At 41.2% G+C, this 25,180-nt stretch overlaps 1 pseudogene across 1 annotated transcript; it reads left to right on the forward strand.

Moving 5' to 3' along the window:
- The first annotated feature begins 19,874 nt into the window (after positions 1–19,874).
- LOC308514269 (heterogeneous nuclear ribonucleoprotein A/B-like) lies at positions 19,875–20,821 on the forward strand (annotated as a pseudogene). Its single transcript has one exon. The product of its transcript is annotated as a heterogeneous nuclear ribonucleoprotein A/B-like (transcript).
- Positions 20,822–25,180: the final 4,359 nt, after the last annotated feature.

The following is a 25,180-nucleotide window of genomic DNA, read 5'->3' on the forward strand; positions in this document are numbered from 1 at the left end:
AGGGGGTACACCAAGAGTGTCCACCTCAGGTAACTAGGGAGGCTGAGCCACTGGGCCCTACAGGACACCTCGCACACAAAACCACTCTCCCAACACAGGGAAGCATAGAAAATGTGGAGACAAAGAAACAGGGCACAAATGACAGAAATGGAGGAAAGAAAACGACTGGATATAGAGTTCAAGGCCACGTTTATAAGGTTTTTCAAGAATTTTATGGAAACCACCAATAAATTTAGTGAGACCCTGGAGGGTATGAAAAAAGACCAACTAGAAATTAAGCATACACTGACTGAAATAAAGAATAATATACAGAGATCCAACAGCAGACAAGAGGATCCCAAGAATCAAGTCAAAGTTTTGAAATACAAAGAAAAAAAAAATACCCAACCAAAAAAGAAAAAAGAAAAAAGATTCCAAAAATATGAAGATAGTGTAAGGAGCCTCTGGGACAATCTCAAGCGTACCAACATCAGAATTATAGGGGTGCCAGAAGATGAGAGAAACCAAGATATTGAAAACCTATTTGAAGAAATAATGACAGAAAACTTCCCCTACCTGGTCAAAGAAATATACTTACAAGTCCAGGAAGCGCAGAGAACCCCAAACAAAAGGAATTCAAAGAGGACCACACCAAGACACATCATAATTAAAATGCCAAGAGCAAAAGACAAAGAGAGAATCTTAAAAGCAGCAAGAGAATGACAGCCAGTTACCTACAAGGGAGTACCCATACGACTGTCAGCTGATTTCTCAACAGAAACCATGCATGCCAGAAGAGAGTGGCAAGAAATATTCAAAGTGATGAATGCCAAGAACCTACAACCAAGATTACTTTATCCAGCAAAGCTATCATTCAGAATAAAAGGTCAGATAAAGAGCTTCACAGATAAGAAAAAGCTAAAGGAGTTCATCACCACCAAACCAGCATATGAAATGCTGAAAGGTATTCTTTAAGAAGAGGTAGAAGAAAAAGGGTCTCTTACCATTTGCCACAGCATGGATGGAACTGGAGAGCGAATAAATACCACATGATCTCACTCATTTGTGGAATATAATGAACAACATAAACTGATGAACAAGGACTGATCCAGAGACGGAGAGGCTTTGATTGGACTGTCGGGCCTTGGAGGGAAGGTAGGGGAGGGTAGGGGTAAAGGGGAAAGATCAACCAAAGGACTTATATGCAAGCATATAGGCCTAACCAATGGACACGGACAACGGGGGGGTGAGGGCATGAGGGGGGGGGGGGTTAGAGGGTAACGTGAGGATAAGGACACATATGTAATATCTTAATCAATAAAAAATATATTAAAAAAATAGTCTTTGGAAAAAAAACAGGAAGGAAGGTGGCACTTAGAAATAAGAAACCTAAAAAGATGGTTGAACTATCATATCAAAATATAATTATTCAGGAACAGAATAGAGAACCCAGAAATGAACCCACGCCTCTATGGTCAACTAGTATTTGACAAAGGAGTTAAAAACATACAATGGGGCCGAAACCGGTTTGGCTCAGTGGATAGAGCGTCGGCCTGCGGACTGAAAGGTCCCAGGTTCGATTCCGGTCAAGGGCATGTACCTGGGTTGCGGGCATATCCCCAGTAGGAGATGTGCAGGAGGCAGCTGATCGATGTTTCTCTCTCATCGATGTTTCTATTCTCTATCTCTCTCCCTTCCTCTCTGTAAAAAATCAATAAAATAAATTTAAAAAAAAATACAATGGGGTAAAAATAGTCTATTCAATAGATGTGTTGGGAAAATTGTACAGATATGTGCAAAATAATGAAACTAGACAACCTTCTTTCACTATACACAAGCATAAACTCAAAATGGGTTAAAGACCTAAGTGTTAGACTCAAAACCATAAAAATCCTAGAAAAAAACAGGCATTAAAATCTCAGACATTTCTCAAAGCAATGTTTTTTCTAATATATCTCCTAGAGCAGCGGTTCTCAACCTGTGGGTCGCGACCCCTTTGGGGGTCGCTGGAATTGACCGAGGGAGCTATGTCCCCCCAAGCCACCGGCTCTCCCACTCTGCTCTCCACCTTGCACCTGTGTATGCAAATTAACCTGCCATCTTTGTCGGGTTAATTTGCATTAAGAACCTTAGAAAAACTGTGGGTCGCGACCCCTTTGGTAGAACAACCCTTTCACAGGGGTCACCTAAGACCATCGGAAAACACATATATAATTACATGTTGTTTACAGTAGCAAAATTACAGTTATGAAGTAGCAATGAAAATAATTTTGTGGTTGGGGGTCACCACAACATGAGGAATTGTATTAAAGGGTCTCAGCATTAGGAAGGTTGAGAACCGCTGTCCTAGGGCAAGGGAAACAAAAGAAAAAATAAACAAATGGGACTACATCAAATTAAACGAAACCATCAACAAAATGAAAAGACAACCCACTGAATAAGAGGACATATTCACCAATACAGCAGATCAGATAAGGGGCTAATATCCAAAATTTATAAAGAACTTATACCTGGCTGGTTTAGCTCAGTGAATAGTGCGTCAGCCTGCAGACTGAAGGGTCCCAGGTTCGATTCCAGTCAAGGGCACATGCCTGAGTTGCAGGCTAGATCCCCAGTGTGGGACATGCAAGAGGCACCCAGTCAATGATTCCATAAAGAACATATACAACTCAACAGAAAAAAAAAAATCTAGTTAAAAAATGGTCAAAGGACAGGATGCCTGTCATCAATAAGTCAACAAACAACAAGTATTGTCAAGGATGTGGATAAAAGGGACCCCTCTTGCACTATTGGTGGGAATGCAGATTAGTGCAGTCACTGTGGAAAGCAGTATGGAGTTACCTGAAAAAATTAAAATTGGAACTGCCTTATGAACCAAGGATTCCATTTCTGGGAATTTATCCTAAGAAATCCAAAACACTAATTCAAAAGAATATATGCACCCGTATGTTCATTGCAGCATCCTATATAATAAAAGAGAAACATGTGAATTGACTGTCCTCCGCTACGCTCACCAGCCAATCAAGAGTGAGCATGCAAATTAACCCAACAAAGATGGCAGGTTAATTTGCATACACAGGTGCGGGGTGGAGAGCAGAATGGGAGAGCCAGCGGCTTGGGGGGACGTGGCTCCCTCCGTCAATTCCAGTGATGGAGGGAGACACGCCCCCCCAAGCTGCAGGTTGGAGAGCAGAGAGGGAGAGCTGGCGGCTTGGAGAACTTGGCAGAGTGGGAGGCCATGGGACGGAGACAGAGCAGGAAGGGAAAACCAAGAGCACGGGGAGCACCTGGAATGCTGGGAATCATAGTTCTGGTGGCAGATGGATCTCCTAGACACCAGAGCAAAGTGAGCCTGGAGCAAGTTACTGTTGTGGTGGGGGATGGTGGGAAAGCAAAGTTGAGAGACACAAGTAAAATCAGAGTGTCTAGGAAAAATTAAAAGGAAGATATCCTAAAACTTCCAGGAGATCTCCACCAATGAAGCAAAGGAAAAAAATGCCTCTATTATTCTGTTAGCAACAAACCAAACTGAGTTGGGGTCTCAGACAATTCACTCATATGATTGCAAAGACAGACAGAAACTCCCAGATTGGAGAGGGCTCCCCTGAGGGCTCCCAGATTGGAGAGGGTGCAGGTCGGGCTGAGGGACCCCCACACCTCCCAGTGCATGAATGTCATGCACCAGGCCTCTAGTTATTTATAATAGCCTAGATATGGAAGCAGCCCAAGTGTAGATGAGTGGATAAAAAAAACTGTGGTACATTTACACAATGGAAAAAAGAAGGCAATCCTACCTTTTGTGACAGCAAGGATGGACCTGGAGATTATTATGCTAAGTGAAATAAGCCAGTCAGAGTAAGACATATTCCAAATGATTTCACTTATATGTAGGATCTAATGAACAAAATAAACTGGCAAAATAGAATCAGACACATAGATACAGAGAACAGACTACTGTCAGAGCGGAGTTGTGTTAGGAGACTGGGTGAAAAAGGTGAAGGGATTAAGAAAAAATACCAGACAGACAACAGTATGGTGATTACTAGAGGGAAAGAGGGGTTGGGAGAGATAGAAGAGGTAAAGGCGGGTAAATGGTGATGGTAAGAGACTTGACTTTGGGCAGGGAATACTCAATACAATATACAGGTGATGTAGTATAGAACTGTACACCTTAAACCTATAAAAGTTTATTAAGCAATGTAACCTCAATAGATTCAATAAATATACATATAATCTTTCAATTGATTTGTTAGCAAAGATGTTTCTTTTGCCCCCTACTCTGTTCCAGCCACAGAGCTCATCACAAGGGGATAGTGGACATACAAATCTAGCCCGCCCCCACCCCCTCCCCAGGCCTTCACCACCCTATTGTCTGTGACCATGGGTTATGCACATATGCATACAAGTTCTCGGTTGATCTCTTCCCATTCCCCACCCCCACCCCCACCCCCCCACCTTCCCTCTGAGGTTCGACAGGCTAAACAAAGACTCTTGATCTTTTGAGGCTTCCATTCTAACATGGAGATGAAAAATAAATGTACTGAATAAATAATTGTATATTCTATTAGAAGTTAATAGGTGCTTTTTTTAAAAAAAAAGGGGGGGGGCTGAAGGATAAGAAGTTCAGGTGTTGAAGGGAGAGTGAAAAGCAGATCGTAGCTTTAAATAGCATAATCACAGTAGGTTTCATTATAAGGTGATATTGAAGCAAAGATTGAAGGGCCAAATGTAACCTCATGGATACCTGGGAGCTCCAGGCTGAGGGAACTGGTGGGACATGTCCCATATGTTTAAGAAAGTGCAAATAGAAGGTGAGCTAGTGAGTGAGTGACAAGAGACTAGCAGGACATACCAGTAGGTGTGAGAGATAAAAGGGCGGGGAGAGTTGTAAAACCATGTAAAGAAGTCGTTTCACTCTAAGATAGGAAAACATTGATTGAAATGTTTTGAGCAAAGGAGTGGCAAGATCTAACTTGTAATGTTAAAATATTATCTTAGCCACTGTGCTGCGTTTTTGATAGTTCAGACCAGAATAGTAACAATGCAGGTGGTGAGAAATGTTCAGATCTTAGATTTACTTTGAATGTAAAGCCAATAAAATTAGATTGTGATGATCGGGTGTGAGATAAAGAGGGGAGTTGAGGCCGAAACCGGTTTGGCTCAGTGGATAGAGCGTCGGCCTGTGGACTGAAAGGTCCCAGGTTCGATTCCGGTCAAGGGCATGTACCTGGGTTGCGGGCACATCCCCAGTGGGAGATGTGTAGGAGGCAGCTGGTCGATGTTTCTCTCCCATCGATGTTTCTAACTCTCTATCTCTCTCCCTTCCTCTCTGTAAAAAATCAATAAAATATATTTAAAAAAAAAAAAAAAGAGGGGAGTTGAGGATGACCTCACAGATTTTGACCTAAGCCACTGGAAGGATGAAATCACCTTCCAATGAGCTGGATAAGGGCACAGAAGCACATTGCAAGGGGGGGCGGGGCAGGGGGGTAGGAGGGAAATCATTCATTTGGGGACATGTTATGTTTGATAGTCTGCAAGATATCTAAGTAGTATATCAGCTAGACACTTGAATAAATGAGTCTGAAATTCAGAAGAGGAGAGGTCGTTGAAAGCTGCCTCACCGGAGAATTCCCAACCTGAAATTTTCACATAAAGATCTTCCAAAGAGAAGTCCCCTCAAATCCTAACCCTGGAATTTTGAGACTAGTTGTTCATAATAGGAGTATGTTAATTACAAAATCACATGTTGCTCAAAAATGAGAGATGGGAGTAAAGGCAGGAAATAAGAGTCTCAAGAGAAGAAAAAGAGAGGTGGCTGTTCTCATTCTTCACTTTGTTGAACGAAGGACAGACGCATACATCTCTGACACACCGAGTTCATCTCCCATCCTAGACTCTCCACCACATCTCCCTTCACCCCTCACTAGCCAAGCCTTTCACTTGAGTAAATGAAGCAGAGGATCCACAGCTCAGGACTCAGGAATCCCGACCTGCTCCCTTGAGAGGAAGATACATAAACCTCTGATTAGGACAAGATTCCAAGTTCAAAGGCAAGAGATGTTAAACTAATAACGTGAAGCCATGAGAACTGTAAGTAATCTCCAACACAGGGGAGGCTGGAGGATTTCAGTATTCTCACCCTACTCCTTTATACACCTTCTCTTGCAAACCCTACACTTATAAGAAACCTGACAAACAGGCTTTGTGACATTTGTCCTTCTATTCTTTTCCCCTATGTTTGCTGCATGTAATCACACTGGTATCCTTGGTTACTTTTGCAATTTTCAAGAGACCCTCAAATAGAGCACAATAAGCCAATAAGTGGATACAGCTTCAAGTAAATAGCTGTTTGTCCCTATGATTTCTTCTCCAAAATTTTAAGCACACATCCTACTTATTCAACAAATATTTATCATTCATTTGCTAGGTTGTGGGAACTGTGCTAGGCCCTAGGAAGGGGATTCAAAGATGAACCATTCATAGTCTTAATTCTCGGGTCCTTTCAGGGCAGAGACACTACCCTTTCTCAAGCTCCACACCTGCTGTGGTTGCCTTTTCTCAGGTCGTAAATCTTCACCCTGGCTCAGCAAGTTTCCAGGCGTAAAGAAACTATGCATGTTACTAGGTCTTTCTATCTACTGTAAAGCAGGAGAGTTCAGCTGCTGATTTTGTCCCCCATGAGGCACTGGGCAATGTCTGGAGGCATTTTGGGGGTTCCCAAATGGGCCAGTGGGTTGGGGGTGCTACTGGCATCTAGTGGGGAGAGTCAGAGATACTGCTAAACATTCTACAATAGACAGGATGGTCTCCATCCCCCTCAAACAAAAAATTATCCATACCAAAATGCCAACAGTGCTGAGATTAAGAACCCTATTATAGATGGTCTTCATTTTAGTTTGTTGTCCTTATAATATATGCCAGTTAGTCATCCGTTTTGTTGTCTTAGCAACAAGAGCACTAACAAAGCTTTGTGCCTGTCTTTTACTAAGATATGTGAAGTAGGAGAAAAATGAAGGAAGTTTATCTTCCTCCCATATCTTGCTATAGTCAGCTGCAAGTCTTGCTGGGACTCATTCTACAAAACTCCTGCAGAAGGAAGCAAAGAATCTGGTCTAGTAGTTACATGACAAACATATATTTTGTTTTTCCTAATATTTTTCACCATTTTCTTCATATTCAATATTCATTCTGATCTTTGAATTTTTTCCTCTTGTTTACTTGCTGCATGGCAATTTCTTCTTCCTGGTAGTTTTCACCTAACCAGATACTCCTGCTTCCTCAAGATTTATTCAAATACTGACTTATTCATTAATTTCAGCTACTCCAGGCAGCAGTGATAAACTGCCCCTCCAGTCTAACCCCCACCGTAACACACTCCTGCATCTACTCTAGCCCTCCCTTAATAAGTATCCCCATCTCTTAGAACTAAAGTGTTACAGTTTTTTGGGACTCTCCAGCTAAATTATAAGGTCCTTGAGGTCCAATTCCTAATTAGAAGAATATGAGTATTTTTTCTTAATCTTATTTGACTGAAAGTTCAATCACATAGCACAAATGAATGGGGAAAAGTGATACTACATTTCAGAATAATTACTGCTATAAATGTGTTATCTTTGGAGGGGGGAAAAAAAAGCATTGGTCTAGAAATCTCCAAAGTCAGCTAAGGTAGCTTCACCTATCAAGTTCTGAAAGTATCCTTTTTCCTGAGGCAAGACTGGAGGAGAAAGGAAACATCCCTGCTTCTAGGCTGGAAGGAAAAGGAGTTTTTAAAGTTTAATTTAAAATACAATTTTAACAAAGGCGATTTAACAGATTCATTTAAGGTAGGAGGAGTGGGTTGTTGGGGGGAAAAAAACACAATACATTTTTCTTTTGTTTGCACAGAAAAAATTCTGCTCTGACTTTATCAAAAGTAATGACTCACCATTGCTCACACTGAGAGAAAAGCAAGATAAGTCTGTATGTCACACATTATTTCCTTTCTATCCAGATGAGCAAAGAAGCTCTTCAGTTTGACTAAGCCAACCAAGAACACCCAAATTTTCAGCATTATTAACAGCCATTCATTATCTTATCATTGAAAAAACAGGCCAAATCCCAAAAGACACTTCTATTCTTTTGCCCTTGAAACATTAAAGCTCAGGGGAGCAGGGATCTGGGAGACCACCACAGAGAGGGCTCCATCACAGAGGTAGCCTTGGGACACAGGCTGTGTTGGAGGTAAACCACACTAGGCTGGAATTGTGTATCAACTACTTCCTTGCTATGAGAACTTGAGCAAGTCGTTCACCTTCTTTAACCCATGTTCTTGATATTCCACAGAAGCTTATCAAGGATTGAATGAGATAATGTATGTCAAGTGCTTAACAAAATGCCTGGTATCTAACAGGTGCTCAGCAAATAGTCTCTTCACTTTAAATGCACTTGCTTTTGCCCTCAAACTTATATGCCCTTACCATCATTTGATCCATTTTCCCTCTGGCTCTCCAGAAATAGAACCCTTTCAGTTTGTTAACAATATCCTCTGTCTCTCATCCTAAGGACACATTTGGCTTCCTTTTCATTGCCCATATATTTCTTAAAATACACCTTGGGAGAGATGACATGTTTAAAATGCAGTGGAGCAACCTGTTCAGAAACTCCGAGGGCAGAACAAAGTGAGAACATGATGAGTGAACATGAATTATGCACTGAATCGCACAAGAATTCTGAAACAGGGAAATTGACTCTCTTGGGTGCGGTTCCACAATCACATAATGTGGTTTACAGTTTAAAATATTGACTATAAAACACATCTCGAAGTGAGTTTTGGTTTGGCTATAACCACAGCAAAAAGAAAGCCCACTCACAGTAAGAATGACCTTTACACCTGTTTGGGTTTCTTAGTAACTTATTTAAACAGATTGTCTATACAAGATGGAGTTTTATGACTGGTATCAGTCCAAAGGTGGAGAAAATGTGAACAAAGAGTGTTTAGCCATATTTTTTAGTGAATTTCATTCCCGTGAAATGTAACCACAGATGGATTCCTGGAATTTTCTTTCTTCCTTTTTTAATAAATTAAGTACCTAACAAGAAACTATAAAATGAATGGAAAGGAAACATTCTTCTGATTGTCCCAATGGGGAAAATAGTCTTTAAAAAGTATTCACTCCAGCCCTAGCTGGTTTGGCTCAGTGGATAGAGCATGTGCCCAAGGACTGAAGGGTCCCAGGTTCTATTCCAGTCAAGGGCACGTACGTGGGTTTCAGGCTTGGTCCCCAGTGGGGGGCTGCAGGAGGCAGCCATTCAATGATTCTCTCTCATCAATGATGTTTCTATCTCTCTCTCTCCCTCTCCCTTCCTCTCTGAAATCAATAAAAACATATTTTTTTAAAAAAAAAAAAGTATTCAGTCCAGTTATCAAACAAAGAATAAAAGCTCCTACCAAACAATTTCCTTTTTTTCCAGAAGTCCCATTTGCTCTGCCTGCTTATGGTTCGGCCTGATGAGTCTTTTCACACAAGCAGGAGCACACAACACCCAGCAGAGTATAGGACAGCAGACTGCCAACCAATAAACATGAACAGACATGAGAAAGTAGGTTCTGTCGCAGAAAAGGAAAGTCACATTGGAAGATTGGAACAATGACCATTTCATCCTCCTTGAGAAAGGTGCATATTAGCTATGTATTCGATGTGAATCATTTTTGTCCCGAGCAATTTCAGGAAATCAGAAAGGGATTCAGAAAGACCTGAGGATTGGAAAGAGGGGACAGATGGTAGATAAGGCTGTCTGTCCTCTGGGTAGGAGCCGTCAAAAGCAAAACCCTCTCACAGATCCACTGCTACCTGCTAGGAAAGAGTAAAGCAAGATCCAGAAAAGACCTGAACTCCTCTAAAGTGCTGCTGCTTCTCACCAGAATCTTTGGGTGTCTCGTTTGGTTTTGCCTTTGTATGCATCTGTTTCCCCTGAAGTAGAAGTTATCAAAGTACCACAGAAAATGTCAGGTCTCACAAAGTTCTTGCCTGTCCCAGACAAGGAAGTAGGAAGACTTTCACACTGGTACCTGGTTTTGAAAAATGTGCAGAACAAAGGAAAGAAAGCAAAAACGAAAAGGATCAGATAAATTCTGATGAGGCAGACAAGCTTTATAATGTTTATCCAAATTAAATCTCTTAACACTGATGTTTACCATCATTAATTCTTATGCAGTCACACTCAGGCGGACATCATCCATCAATGGCTGCTGATGCTGGCTTTATAACAGTGAGTTACCTCTTCCTACAGCAGCTCTGCAGCACACTGTGTGGGGCTTAAATTGCTTCTTCGAAATCCACTGGCCAAATAGAAGCCAGAGGACAGTCCTGACAGAGAATCAAGGACCAAAGAAGGAAATCTGAAAAGAATCTGTTTAAAACACTTGAGAGCCATCGGGATTGTAGTCCAGAGGGAGGAGAAGTAACAAGAGCTGGAAAGACCTGAGGTTTCTTGTCCGTTGTTTTTTTGGATTCCTTTTTAATGCCTGTTGTCTATGAAGATGGCTCTCTTGGCTAACATCTCCAGAACAGCTGGGTGAGGATTACATGCAAATGGTTCCCTCTTGGTTCCACTCACTCCATCCATGCCTGGTCTGGCTGAACAGGAGGAAAGTAACCCCAGTTTCGGCATGAAAATAAGACAGCCTGGCCTCCCACTTTGCCTTAACGATTTCCATATCCAGTATGGCAAGTTTTCCTGAGACAGGCCTGCAACCACAGGCACATGTCTCACCCTGTTGGGACTCCATAGAAGCTAAAGCAACCTGAACTCCCCATGGTAGAGTTGGGCACAAAAAACCTACACCCACGCACAAAAGCAAAGGAAGCCAAAGTGGGCAAAACTTTCCACCCATTTGCTTCCAAAGCACATATTATTCAGGGGAAGGGGGGTGGGGGGGTCTCAGTGTGCAGAGACATGCTCAAACCTTTCCTTTTGCTTTTTTGTTTGCCTGCTCCATGCATACCAGTGGGAATCTAAATAAGATGAGGGTTAAAAGCATCAGTTTAGAAACTCCCAGGAATGAAAAGCTACCTTCTCTTTAAAAATTCCCACTATTCTTTTTGCTTAGGTTTCTCTTTTATGGCATTTCTTTTCTCTCCCTATTTTCTAAGTCTGCTGTCTTTTCCGTATTTGGAGCTAATCGATGACACAGGTAACCCCCTCCATCTCTTCTTATTCATACTGAAGGTCTCTCTTCTCACACTGGTTGGTGAAACCATGGTTAGGTCTAAAACATTACCATTGTCCAATTCTGTTTATCACATTTTAACTCCTGACTGAGTCATGGGGGCCAGGTTGAAGAGGCGTGGTCCTTGGTTAGCTACTCTCTCACTCACTCAAGCAACAAACACATAGCATTGTAATTAACAACATGGAGTTCAGAGCAACAACAGAAATGGTTTCAAATCCCAGGTCCAACATTTCACTAGCCGTGTGACTGGGAGCAAATTATGAACATCTCTAAACCTCAGTTCCTTCACAAAATATGGACAGAATATATTGTTGTGGGAATTCAAGGCAATGTACACAAAGCGGTTAATATACTGTCTCAATGTGGTGAGCTCACTAATGTTAGCCAATCATCGCTGTCAAGCTATACAACTTGCCATGCCAGACAATAGGAAATAAAGCTGAATATGGTTCTAACTCCAAGGAGCTCACAGTCCTCCCTAGACACAGACATGAAAACCAAATAACCAGGTGGCAATAATTTCAATCTAACCATCTGCCCCAATTTTTCTGAATTTCTTATATTCAAAAAGTATGGACCCATGACTTTGAATCAAACAATGAATTGAAGCTAAATATTTTTTTACTCAACATACTCATCAAACCTCCATGAACTTAATCTACAAGGTTTCCTATATAAAACGTTTTGTCGCTCTTTTGTGTTCTTAAGTCCCCTGTACTATTATAGTTTTGTTTTTCTCATGCATAGGTATTGCCATAAGAAAATGAAAAGCTGTGGAAAGAAGCTCATTCTCCTGTTTGAATAAAAACATTAAAAATCAGAACAGCAGATTCAAGATCCTTTCTCCCCCAAGTACAAATGAACACATTCCCAATCCCATTAAACCTAGGCAGCTTCTAAATATCTAATATTAGTGGCCAGCATCGCTGCCTCTCAGAATTGCTAAGCATGTTACCAAATGAATCATTCACGAAAGAGATCAGGGCTGGTATTCTGACACTAATTCCCAAGATGCAGAATACAAAGCTGAATCATATCTGTCATTTTTAGGTGACTCTGACAGTTGAGCTTGAAGTACCAAGTTTTGACAAAATACTGAATTTCTCTATTCTGTGCCTTAAGCTTTATAGTACAAAAATTACAGGGTTACGCTTTTGTTGCAATTTAGCTGGGAACAAACAAACAAAAATCTTTAAATTTTTTTTCATATCTACATGCTCCACATTTTTGTAGACGTCTTTATGACTGTTACTTTGATGTATATGCCAAACAGGATAAACCCTTGAAAAGCAACACTGCTAATGAACACAAGGAACTTTATGTAATTGTAATAGCCAGTTTGGCTAGTTTTATGGGTGTGTGCACATTTAATTTTGAATTGAGCAATATCCAATTTGGCATTGAGATAGAATAATATGAGTCTTTCTGCTTGTTTGTTTTAATTACTAACAACCAGAGACAAACTATTCACAGAAGCCAAAAGAATTAAAATCAGAAATACGCTCTACTATTTGCAGACTGCCATTCAGATGATTAAATTATGTTGCTTATTCAGAAGATGCAAATGTCAAGAGGGGCAAATTTAAAGCTGTATTAAGTAAGGAAAACATATATAGATGTTCCCTTTTTTGAAGGATAAAGGCTGTGACAGATGTCCCAATAATAATCATTCATTCAATAATACTTAATGTGTGCTCATGGGCCAGACCTGTTCTAGGTCTAAGGATACCACAGTGAACAAGTAAACAAAGTCCTCTCTTCTCAGAGCTTACATTCTAATGAGTAATACACACAATAAACAAATAGACAAACAATTCAAAGTATAATTTCAGGTAGTGCTGAGTGCCATGAGGATAGCTAGATAACTAGTCAAAGAATGGCTCTCTGAGGAGTTGACATTTGAATAGAGATTTGAATGCCACTGGGGAAGTGGCATTGTGCAGCCATGATAGAACCTGAAAGAAGAACATTCCAAGCGGAGGGAACAGTAAGAGCAAAGGTACTGAGGCAGGAATACACTACAACTGTTCAAGAAACAGCAAGAGGCCAGTGAGGATGGAGCAAATAGTGAGCAAGACCAAGGGAGGTGGGAGATAGATCAAAGGTCTTGGCAGGAACAAGATCATATGGGGTTTTGTGGGGTGTGAACAGGTGTTTTGATTTTAATTTAATTATCATGGGAACCACTGAAGGGTTTAATGAAGGTGAGTGGTGAGACCTAACTTTGGTTTTCATGACATCACTCTGGCTGCCATGTGTGTATAGAGTATCAAGAATAAAAGCCATGAACCCAGTGAAGAGGCTATGAAAGGCATTGGGCAAGAAATAATAGTAGCTCAGACCTGGTGCTCCAGAGGAGCACAAAAAGAGGTCAGGTGCAAGAATATAAAGATTGAGCCACTAAGATAAGGAATAGATTAAGTTTGGAGATGATCATTTTCCCTTAACCATGTTCATTAATGGTTATATCTACCATACCTAAAAAATATTCAAAAATACTCAAAACATTTGCTAAATGAACTAACTGCTCTGAGAGAAAATATAAATTCAAGCCCTACTCATTTACCTTCTGTCTAACAGTACTGTGCTTCAGTCCTACTTTGAGATGCCTGGTAGTGGTCAGGAAGACAATAATGAGGGTTGAAATTACTCTGCCACAGTCTTCAATCTGGAGTAATAGCCCAGGTTGAGTTTATGGAGGCGTAAGTGAAATAAAAGATGTTCTTCCTCCAGTGCCCCAATTTTTACTTAGATTTTATGTAATAGGCTCCCCATTGCCTACTGAGTAGAATTTATATTCCTTGGTTTGGTGTTTTAAATTATCCATGATTTATCTTCCATCTTACTTCCAAATATTCCCCTTCAAATGCCTTATATTCCAGTCAAACTGAATTATTCATAATTAAGCCCTGTATTTCTTTTCTGCTTCCATATCTTTCCCCTGCCCAATCATCTTCTATTCATCCTTCACAAAATCCCACTCAATCTTCCTAAACATTTCCTCAACAACCTCCCCTCATTTCAAACTTCTCCATTAAAGCTGAACTCCTACAATCTGCCACCTTAAAAACTATAGGGAAAAATCTACCCACTTGCCAGTCATCTTGTTGTGTGTGTACTTTGAGGGCAAAGAAGAGCGTTGCACTGGTCATCTGCTAACATATGTCAAGAAAAGCCTAGACACAGGCTCTTTTTTTATTATCTCTATCACAGTACAAAGGGTTTGGATCAATGCTTCATTAAATCCCACTTTTTCATGCAAAAGTTAGAATAAAACAATCTATGGGAACAACCACAGACTAATTTTATAGCCTTTCTAAAGGAATGGGTCATAGCATAAGTCTAGGCATGCAGGTTTACACCCGGCCACCTCTTTCCAAACAACAGACACCTTTGCGATCTCTGTAAGTTACTTGCCCTCGGTTTTGTCATCTGTGAAAAGCAGGGTAATCGTTATACCTACTTCATAGGGTTGTTTTGTGTATTACGTTAGTTAACATGGATAACAGTGTCTGGTACATGTGTTTAATGCTATCATCTACATCAGCTTTTTTCTGGAAGGTGAGGAAGCCATGTAACTGACTAGTCATAGCTGTTGATACAGAGAAACAGTCATCTATATGGTAGTCAGATATTGTTCAGCCTGAAAGGTGGCTGGAAACCACCTAAACTTTGTCTTGTATTTGCACCCCCACCTTACACCTTAGCCAGTGATAGATTTAGACACATCACACAAGTCTGTGAACCAAGCTGCGTTTCAAAAGCCCAAAAGTCCTCCTTACCTAGGGTTACTGCTATATAAGTGAGCACTGCTCATGGGCATCTCCAATAACTAATAACACACACACACACACACACACACACACACACACACACACACTCAATCAAAGCAGGGCAGGGAAAATCAAAGGGAAAAGTTAATGCTCTATGTCTTCTATGGTGAATGGATCCAATCAGCCTAAGGCACTCTTGGCAGAAGGTCAATGACCAGAAGACTCTCACCCCCCTCTCTTTCCTTGGTGTGTTATTGCCATCATTTCTCCCCTCCACCATCCCATTTCTATACTCTTGAATCCTGTAGAGTACACCACCTTCCAAAAGATATATTTAAGCTACAAGATAAGAGGTGCACCCCATGTATGAATCATTCAAGCTATCTTGCAATAGGGAATCCTATTAATGGAGACAGCCCATTCTCAAAAAGGAACATATAATATATTGCCTGATTTCATTCTCTTGCTTTTCCACTTAACCTCCTCTCATAACTCAGGCTCTGAGAGTTCTTCATTCTATAGAACAATTCGTAATGCCTATACTTCAAACCCTTTCTGTTTTGATGTGCTGATGATGATGACAATGATGATGATATTGAACACCCAGTATGAGCCTGAGACTGTGCTCAGGGACTGAAAAATGTAACTCCTCACAACAAACCAATTAATATTATTATTATCCTCATTAAGCTCATGAGGAAACTGAGGCTTAGAGAGGTAAAGTAACTTGGAGAAGTAGTTAGGAAGCAACAGAGCCATAACTTAAACCCAAAACAATTAGGCTCCAGAGTTCATAACATTAACCACTTTGATCTACTTTCTCTCCTTTGGATGACCCATTTTTATTCATGTCTTGATCCCAGCCTGCATACTGACACTTTAATGTTCCATTTCCTCAGGAGGCACATTTGGCATGCCCAGTAAATTCTCTTGAATCTAACCAGACAAAGAAGCCCACCTCATGACTTCTTCATCAGGGAAGATGAACCAGACAATGAAGCAGAGTTAGAAGTTGCTATAGAATACTACTTATAGTTATCACATGTATTTACTCCTGGCCTACATTATACTGAAGCTTGGCTAACTCAACACCTCTTTGCCTGCATCTACTATAGAGGGAAAGAAGAAAGAAAAAAAGAAAGAAAGAAAGAAAGAAAGAAAGAAAGAAAGAAAGAAAGGAAGGAAGGAAGGAAGGAAGGAAGGAAGGAAGGAAGAAAGAAAGAGAGAGAGAGAGAAAGGAAGAAAGAGAGAGAGAGAGAAAGGAAGGAAGGAAGGAAGGAAGGAAGGAAGGAAGGAAGGAAGGAAGAAAGAAAGAAAGAAAGAAAGAAAGAAAGAAAGAAAGAAAGAAAGAAAGAAAGAAAGAAAGAAAACAAACTGTATAACTCTTTCCAAGTTCCTTTCCAGACAAGAGTGAATATATGACAGAGTTCTGACCAATAAGAAGTAGAAAGTCTATAGGTCAGAGGTGAACAAGCTTCTAAAAAGCACTTATTCAGCTCCCCCAAAAAGGAAATAAAGTCACCATACTGACCCATGTTCCTGTCTAGAATACAAATGTGATGCCAGGAAACAATGCAGCAATCTTGAGACAATGAGTCTGCATCCCAATACACTAATGGTGGTAAAGCAAAAAGTCCGAGTCTTGGACTTTGAAGATATTGTTGAACCTCTGTTCACCCACTTATATGTGAGATCATTAAACGTCTTTATTGCTTAAGCCAGTTAGTCAGCATACTTGCAGCATAAAGCATTCCTTTCTGGCACAAGACTAACAATAAATGGTTTGCATTACATATATGGACTCAATTATTCTAAGAAATCCTTTGTTAGCTTCTAAATATACCAAGTTAAGCCCTCTAGAAATGGTCATATGGCTTCTGAGCAGGAGGAACCTAACATCCTTACTGTAAAGACTCCAGTGCCATGGGCTGGCAAATCCTGGTAATGAGCCCACACAGAAGGCAATCTACTGAATTGTATGTGATACACTGAATGAAGCAAAATATAAGTCCAAACAAAATTGATCACTTCTATGAATTCAAGCCTGACAATATCATCACAGGAAGGGAAAACTATAATAGTATCCAGGATTCAGCCGGAATCCTGGATTCTGATCCCCATCTAGTTGCCATAAGTATTATCATTAAAGCTCTCTAGGCTTCAGTATCCCCATTTGTGAAAGGAATCAGATAACTTCTTGAAGCAAAGGCAGATCCAAAACACTTTAATTCTTTGAATCCATATATTTTCCCATGTAAGGTGAGAACATATGACTTAACAGTCAGTAAACTTTCCTTTTGCTCACAGAGAACATGGAAATATAACCTTATAGCTCTGCTTTGTAGATACATTGAGTGCAAAGGTAAATATTTCTTAGCAAATTGTGTGGTCAGAATTATAGCAGAAGGATCTGCTGACAATATATATCACTATACAAAGTTCAATCAAATCATAAGGCAGGATCAGTGTTTACCTCATTTAATGTTCTTGGTGACATAGGGCAACCAAGGACTTAAGTCACTCCATATCTAGGGACTCACAGAGAGGAGCTGTCTGCATGAGACATTATATAACTAAAATCAAATCTGCCCAAAGACCAGCTCATAAAGTGAGTGAAATTTTCCTTTGCTACTTCTGCCAGGTTACCCATCCACTCCTATCCTAGATCTACCTACCTACCCCTTCTACTCCCAAAATTCATTTTATTTCATTTTTTCTCTTATATCACTGCCCTGTAATTTCCCAGGTGATATGATTAGATTACCAAATAAGCTAGTGCCTGTGTTATTACATCAAAAGGGAATTCTAGCCTCACAGAATATTATATCAAGAAAAAAACTCTTTATCTGGGTGAAAAATCCAAAAAGATAAAAAATTCTGAAATATAGTTACTGAATTTTTTCATATTCTTTCTTCATATAGCATAACACAATTCAGCTTAATAAGTAGTTGTTGAAAACTTTCTATGTTGAAAGAGGTATGCTAGACACTATGAGGAGCTTGTAGGTAAATAAAATGTTGTCTGCTCTCAAGAAACTCACAATTTATCATGGTAGGTACATAAAAACCTCTAATACATGGCAGTCTATGAAGCGATATGAAAATGAAAGAAGAAATTAATTTCAACTGAAAAGCCATGAAAAGGCTTCAATGACAAATTTAAATCTAGATGTAGACAATAGCTCATGTTTATGTTCTATTCTGAAATATAGTTCATAGTTTTATTTATTTTTGTTTTGTTTTCTAGTTTCTGAAATGCCAAACTGTCCAAAACATAACTTAGATAAAAAAAACACAATACTTGCCTGGCCAGCATGGCTCAGTGGTTGAGCATCAACCTAAGAATCAAGAGGTCACAGTTCCATTCCCAGTCAGGGCACATGCCTGGGTTGCAGGCTCAATCCCCAGTGGGGTGCGTACAGGAGGCAGCCGATCAATGATTCTCCCTCATCATTGATGTTTCTATCTCTCTCCCTCTCCCTTCCTCTCTGAAATTAATAAAAGTATATTTTTTTAAAAGACTAACTCCTAAGGAAATGGGTTTTTCCCTGCCCTCCTTACAGCTGTTTTCTTGCCTTCCTAAGAAAATAAGGAGAATGTGGAACCCAAAGTGAGGAATACCAATAGCACATACAGAGCCAGAATGTGCATCTACCAATCTTGATAGCATCCTTTCTGCCACTACCTAACCCTACCAGTGAGAGAAACTTCCCAGGAACTAGGGTTCCCAAAATTTAGACTGCAAGAGCAATTTCTTCCATTCACCGATTCCTTTCTCCCTCAACTCCCACCTCTGACCCTCCTCCAAGCCCCACCTAGCCAGTATGCTATCCTTTGCTCCTGACATGCTTCCTCCCAATGCTTCAGAGTCTATTTTGATCAAAAAGAACATCATGTTATAAATGGTGTTGACTCTCAGGCAGTGAACAGCCAAGGAACTATAAAGATCTGTTTAGAATCATAACCACTTAGCAGGCTCACGGCCACTAGGACTTTATGGCCATTAATTAGTTTATCCTCTCTGAATCCCTCTGAGGCATCCCTTATTATCTCCATTTGACAAATAGAGCAAGACTAAAACACAAAGAAATTGACTAATTGACTGGGTTGCGATAAGGGAAGACTGCAACAGACTATTAAAAGCAAGTACTGTGGTGAAACTTGAAGATTCTGAATGCATGCCTGACTTTCTGCAGCATATTAGTGCCCAAACTTTTTTAAATCAGGAGATTCTCTAATTTACCCACCTCCATTTTCCAAACCAAAATATTAGGGCCTACTGAGATCAAGGACTTGCTCAAGGTCATGATGGAGGAGGTAATGCTCTAACCCAAGTGTCCTGGCCCCAGATGCAGTGTTCTATCTTCATAGTGGCAACCCAAATGCAGAGGCATGAAGTCACACACCTTGCTGATGGTAGCCTGTTCCGGAGTCCCAGGAGATGCTGAGAGCTGGTCCATCCTTGCTGCTTGACACAGTCGCTGCAGGGAAGAAACATCTGCACAGCATATGTTACAAGGGACCTGGCGTATATGGCACACTGTTCTTAATATGTTTGCTCCCTTTCTTGGAGCTATGTGTTTTAACTAAGATCACCTCTCCGAGAAAGGTTGTTCCCCCAGGTAGGGATTTTTCCCTGAAGTTAGGGAGGGGATAAAACCCCTTAACTAAGTGCCAGGTGGGTAGTTAATCACTTTAACTACTAATAACCACGCTTAAGCTACATAATCTTTACTCCCTGGAATGGAGATAAGAAACACCCTAACCTTTGGAATAGAAATTGATAGGATTAAAATCAACTGGTATAAATACAGATGTAACAAGACAATAAAACACAGAACTTGGAGGCAGAGGTACTGTGCGGGCCTAAGCAAGTCTTTTGGGCAGAGCTACCGCGCTCCGGTCTAATGTCGAAAACCAGTGAGGAGCAGCTCATGGAGACGACGACGACGGGCGCCACAGAGAACGGGCATGAGGCCACCGCCAAAGGCAAGTCGCCGGCTGGGCCCGGCAGCGGGGCCACAGCGAGCTCTGGAGGTGGGAGCACGGCACCTCCGGCAGGCAACCAGAACGGCACTGAGGGCGACAAGATCAACGCCAGCAAGGAAGAGAAAGATACAAGAAAAATGTTTGTTGGTCACCTGAGCTGGGATACCAGCAAAAAGGACCTAAAGGATTATTTTAGCAAGTTTGGAGAGGTCATTGACTGTACAATAAAAATGGATCCCAACATTGGCCGGTCAAGAGGATTTGGGTTTATTCTCTTCAAAGATGTGGCTAGTGTGGAGAAGGTCCTCAACCAGAAGGAGCACAGGCTGGATGGCCATGTCATTGACCCGAAAAAGGCTATGGCCATGAAGAAGGAGCCTATAAAGAAAATTTTTGTGTGGGGTCTGAATCCCGAAGCCACTGAGGAGAAAATCAGAGAGTACTTTGGCGAGTTTGGGGAGATCGAGGCCATTGATCTTCCAATGGATCCAAAGTGAAACAAAGACGAGGTTTTGTTTTCATCACCTTTAAAGAAGAGGAAGAACCTGTGAAGAAGGTCCTAGAGAAAAAGTTCCTCCCCATCAGTGGAAGTTAAGTGTGAAATCAAGGTGGCTCTGCCCAGAAAAGTCTATCAACAGCAGAAGAATGGCTCTGGGGGCCGTGGAAACCGCAACAGAGGGAACTGAGGCAGTGGTGGTGGCGGTGGAAGTGGAGGAGATCAGCGTCAGAGTTGGAATCAGGGCTACGACTACTCGCCCTATGGCTATTACGGCTACGGCCCGAATACGACTACGCTCAGAGTAGTACAAATTACGGGAAGAGCCAGCGACGTGGTGGCCATCAGAATAACTACAAGCCATACTGAGGCTTCGGCAAGAGTGCCCGTCTGACCGCACACACTTTGTTTGGATATTGAGTGAACACAAACAATTATGTACCAAATTTAACTTGGCATACTGTCTATGGCCTGTCCCATGTGCATCTTATTTAAAATTTCCCCCCTGGAAATCACTCTCTTGTTTAGTATTTCCAGAGCTCTAGTTGTTTTAGGCAGCGTGTGGTGTCTCAGAGGCCAGAGCGGCTTTGTGGGCTGATTTTATTACCGGGTTACCCAGAACCAGGTGGGAGGGTTAGTTTCCTGCTGCCTCTCTACATCCTGGACCTGTGGACCCTGGTTGTAAAAAAGTCTATCTTAGGAAACCAGTATCACCTTTTTTCACCTTTTAATTTTATATTATTTGTGTCATACAGTTCCTATAATGGAAGTGTTAATTTTACTGTACTTTTTGGTACCTTTTGGGAATCCAATGTATTGTAAGGTATTTTACACATGTCCTGATTTTGCCACGACCTGGATATTGAAGCTATCCAAGCTTTTGAAATAAAAATGTAAAAACCCCTAAAAATAAATAAATAAATAAATAAATAAATAAATAAATAAAACGCAGAACCTGGCTAGGCTGCTAATCAACTGAACGCTGTCTCCGTGTCATTCCTTCTTCGTCGACTCCGTCCACACCTTTGGGAACCCCTGGACCTGCTGGGTTGGACCCCAACAAGGAGAGATACAGCGACACGTATACTCTTTCTCCATAGTGCAAAGGCCCCTGGCTAAGGAGGCAAGCAGTGACTAAAATCCAATCTGCACTCTCTCAACCAGTCTGTATGTTTTGAGATGAGAGTGCACCCACCCCCAAAGAAGGGTGTCATCTGCCCCCAGGGCTGCTGCTGCCCAAAGAGGTCACCTTATAACATGCACTGAGACACCACATACACCAACAGCAGCTCTGAATCCAAGTCTCTTGACTCCTTTTCTCATGCTAAATAGGAAAGCAAGGTTGTCTTTGGAAAAATAAAAAAAGAAAAACAAAAATGATAAGTGGTTTCATTATTGTACACCAAGCATGTCAAACTTACGGCCCATGGGCTGCATGCAATCCACAACGAATATTTTTGCGGCCCAGCCAATATAATGGTATGTAAGAAACATTTTAATAAAAATTTCATAACTAATTCTCACAATATCCTGTTATCCATAATTATTAATAACAAACTACAATGTTCGCTAATGACTGATTACTATAATCGTGTTGCATTCATTTCCCTTACGTGCCTTATGCGCAGGCGCACCATTTCTCTCCACTAATACTAGCAGCAAATATTTTAGCAGCCAATTGCCACGTCATTAGTGTTGTACTGACGTGTTTAGTGTGCACAACAGGAAATATTTCATTTTTTAATTAAATCTTTATTGTTCAGATTATTACATTTGTTCCTCTTTTTTCCCCTCCATAACTCCCCTCCTCCCAGGTCCCGCCCCACCCTCCGCCCTCACTCCCCACCCACTGTCCTCATCCATAGGTGCACGATTTTTGTCCAGTCTCTTCCCGCATCTCCCACACCCCTTTCCCCCCCAAGAATAGTCAGTCCATTCCCTTTCTATGTCCCTGATTCTATTATAATCAACACTTCATTCTGTTCATCAGATTATTTATTCACTTGATTCTTAGAGTCACTTGTTGATAGATGCATATTTGTTGTTCATAATTTGTATCTTTACCTTTTTCTTCCTCTTCCTCTTCTTAAAGGATACCTTTCAGCATTTCATATAATCCTGGTTTGGTGGTGATGAACTCCTTTAGCTTTTCCTTATCTGTGAAGCTCTTTATCTGACCTTCAATTCTGAATGATAGCTTTGCTGGATAAAGTAATCTTGGTTGTAAGTTCTTGCTATTCATCACTTTGAATATTTCTTGGCACTCCCTTCTGGCCTGCAAAGTTTCTGTTGAGAAATCAGCTGACAGCCGTATGGGTATTCCCTTGTAGGTAACTGAGTTTCTTTCTCTTGCTGCTTTTAAGATTCTCTCTTTATCTTTTGCTCTTGGCATTTTAATTATGATGTGTCTTGGTGTGATCCTCTTTGGATTCCTTTTGTTTGGGGTTCTCTGTGCTTCTTGGACCTGTAAGTCCATTTCTTTCACCAGGTGAGGGAAGTTTTCTGTCATTATTTCTTCAAATAGGTTTTCAATATCTTGCTCTCTCTCATCTTCTGGCACCCCTATAATTCTGATGTTGGTACGCTTGAAGCTGTCCCAGAGGCTCCTTACACTATCCTCGCATTTTTGGATTCTTTTTTCATTTTGCTTTTCCGGTTGGGTGTTTTTTGCTTCCTCGCATTTCAAATCATTGACTTGATTCTTGCGCTCCTCTGGTCTGCTGTCGGGAGTCTGTATAATATTCGTTATTTCAGTCCGTGTATGCTTAATTTCTAGTTGGTTCCCCAATATAAGATCGAGGGTCTCATTCGTTTTCTTGTAGATCTCATTAAGTTTATCGGCGCCTTCTAAACAGTTCTTGAGAGACCTTAAAAGTGTGGTTCTGAACTCTATATCTTCCACTGACAATTTTGTCCTGTTTCTTTGTCTCCGCATTTTGTTATGCTTCCTTGGTGCACCCCCTAGTGGTCTTTGTGCGCAGTCTTATAGTTAAACCTTGATTGTTGTAGCTAATACCAGGGAGGGTTTGACCTCCAGGCCAAGTGGCTATGAGAATCAGCTGTGTCTGCAGTGAGAGAACTTCTGTCCTCTAGGGAGGTGCTAATCTGGCGTTTGCCTGAGGCTATCCGGCAAATGCCTCTGTGCAGGGCTTGGGAGGGACGGGTCACAGGATCAACAGGGTGGGCCGGAGAGAGCAGTTATGGCGACTCTCAGTCCTGTCCCCAGGGGCTCTGCCTCTCTGAGTCCCAGCAAGGGCTGCAAAGCTCGGAGAGAAAGCTGCACTCGCTCTGACCGAAGCCAGACAGTCCCACTTCTCCCGTTTGACTCTGGGTCCCTAAAGACTCGCCTGTATCTGGAGCTCAGAGTCTGCGACTCCCTCCCGATTGAAAACGCCAACTGCGCCCTCCGCCGCCAGCCCGCTCCGTGCACTCCGCACCTCAGAATTTGACTTCAGCACTGTGCCTCCTCTGAGTGTCCGTATGCGTTTCTCTTTCCTCCTAGTTGTAGGACTTCCACTCAGCCAGCATTCCTGTGGTTCTGGGTAATGTCCGTTCGTTTTTTAGTTTCACTTTTGAAGTAGTTGTTCAAGGCAGCAAACTCCGGCGTTAACCTATACCGCCATCTTGGTTCTCCAGGAAATATTTCACTTTTGAAGAACAAAAAATAGGCTTGTTTGTGTTATGCTTACTAATTTGTGCAGTTGTTCAGTGTCTGAGAAGTTAATGTTCAAGAAAAAAACATTAATTTTTATTAAAATGTTCTATTATTTTATGTTAATGATTACTCATTTATTTCAGTCCTTTGTAGTCAGCATGTCTCTATCGAAATAAACCTACGTTTCTATGAAATTTGAAGCTTTGGGGTTTTTTTTGCAGCCCACGTAAACTTAAACCTTGTTTACTTGGCCCCTGTAAGCCTTTGAGTTTGACATGCTTGTTGTACACCAAGAAGAAGGTAATGCAACCAGATTGCCTAGCTTAAAAAGTGCCAGGATACTTCCTTGTGATTATAATACAACATATTCTAAATGTAGCACACTTGATTCAACTCCATGTTTATTAAATATGTTTTGAACTTTTTAAAACACTTTTTGGAAAATGTGTGCAATTGTTTCAGGTTTTGCACAAAGAAGGATGCCTGAATAAGTCTTCTCGTATGTAAAAGGATGCAGCCTCCTTTCTTACCCTGCCTGACTGTAATGGATCTTCATCCAGTTAAGACTGGAGGTGGGAACAGGGGACAGAAACCTATACCCATTTGCTATGGAGGTAAAACTACCAGAAGAGAGATTTTTTTCCAACTTGGCTAGAGGCCTAGCTATTTACTGTCTCTTTTCTAAAACAGGTCCATGTTGCAGCTGCCTAGCAGTCTCTAATAGAGCTGTTGTAGTAGATCTCCTGACCTTTAGACCATCCCCTTTCCAATGCAGCCATTGCCAGGCTGGTAGCAACATTATGGTAAATGCACATGGGGAGTAAGAATGAAGGGAGAGTCTAAATGAATCTGATATTTCTAACTTGGCCAATTGGGTGCATGGCAATATCAATAACCAAAATGGGGGATAGGGGAAGAAAGGGGTTTTGAAGTAAAAGTAAAGGCATTCTGCTTTGGAAATATTGATAACCAGCTAGAAACAAAAATCTGAAGCTTTTGCAGGGTAGAGCCACAGGCGCAAAAATCAACATGGTCCTTCAGGATAGGTACATGAGGCTTCCTTCTGTCTTTGC

The sequence above is a fragment of the Myotis nattereri genome (genome assembly GCF_964212035.1).
Source record: "Myotis nattereri genome assembly, chromosome: 2".
NCBI lineage: Eukaryota > Metazoa > Chordata > Mammalia > Chiroptera > Vespertilionidae > Myotis > Myotis nattereri.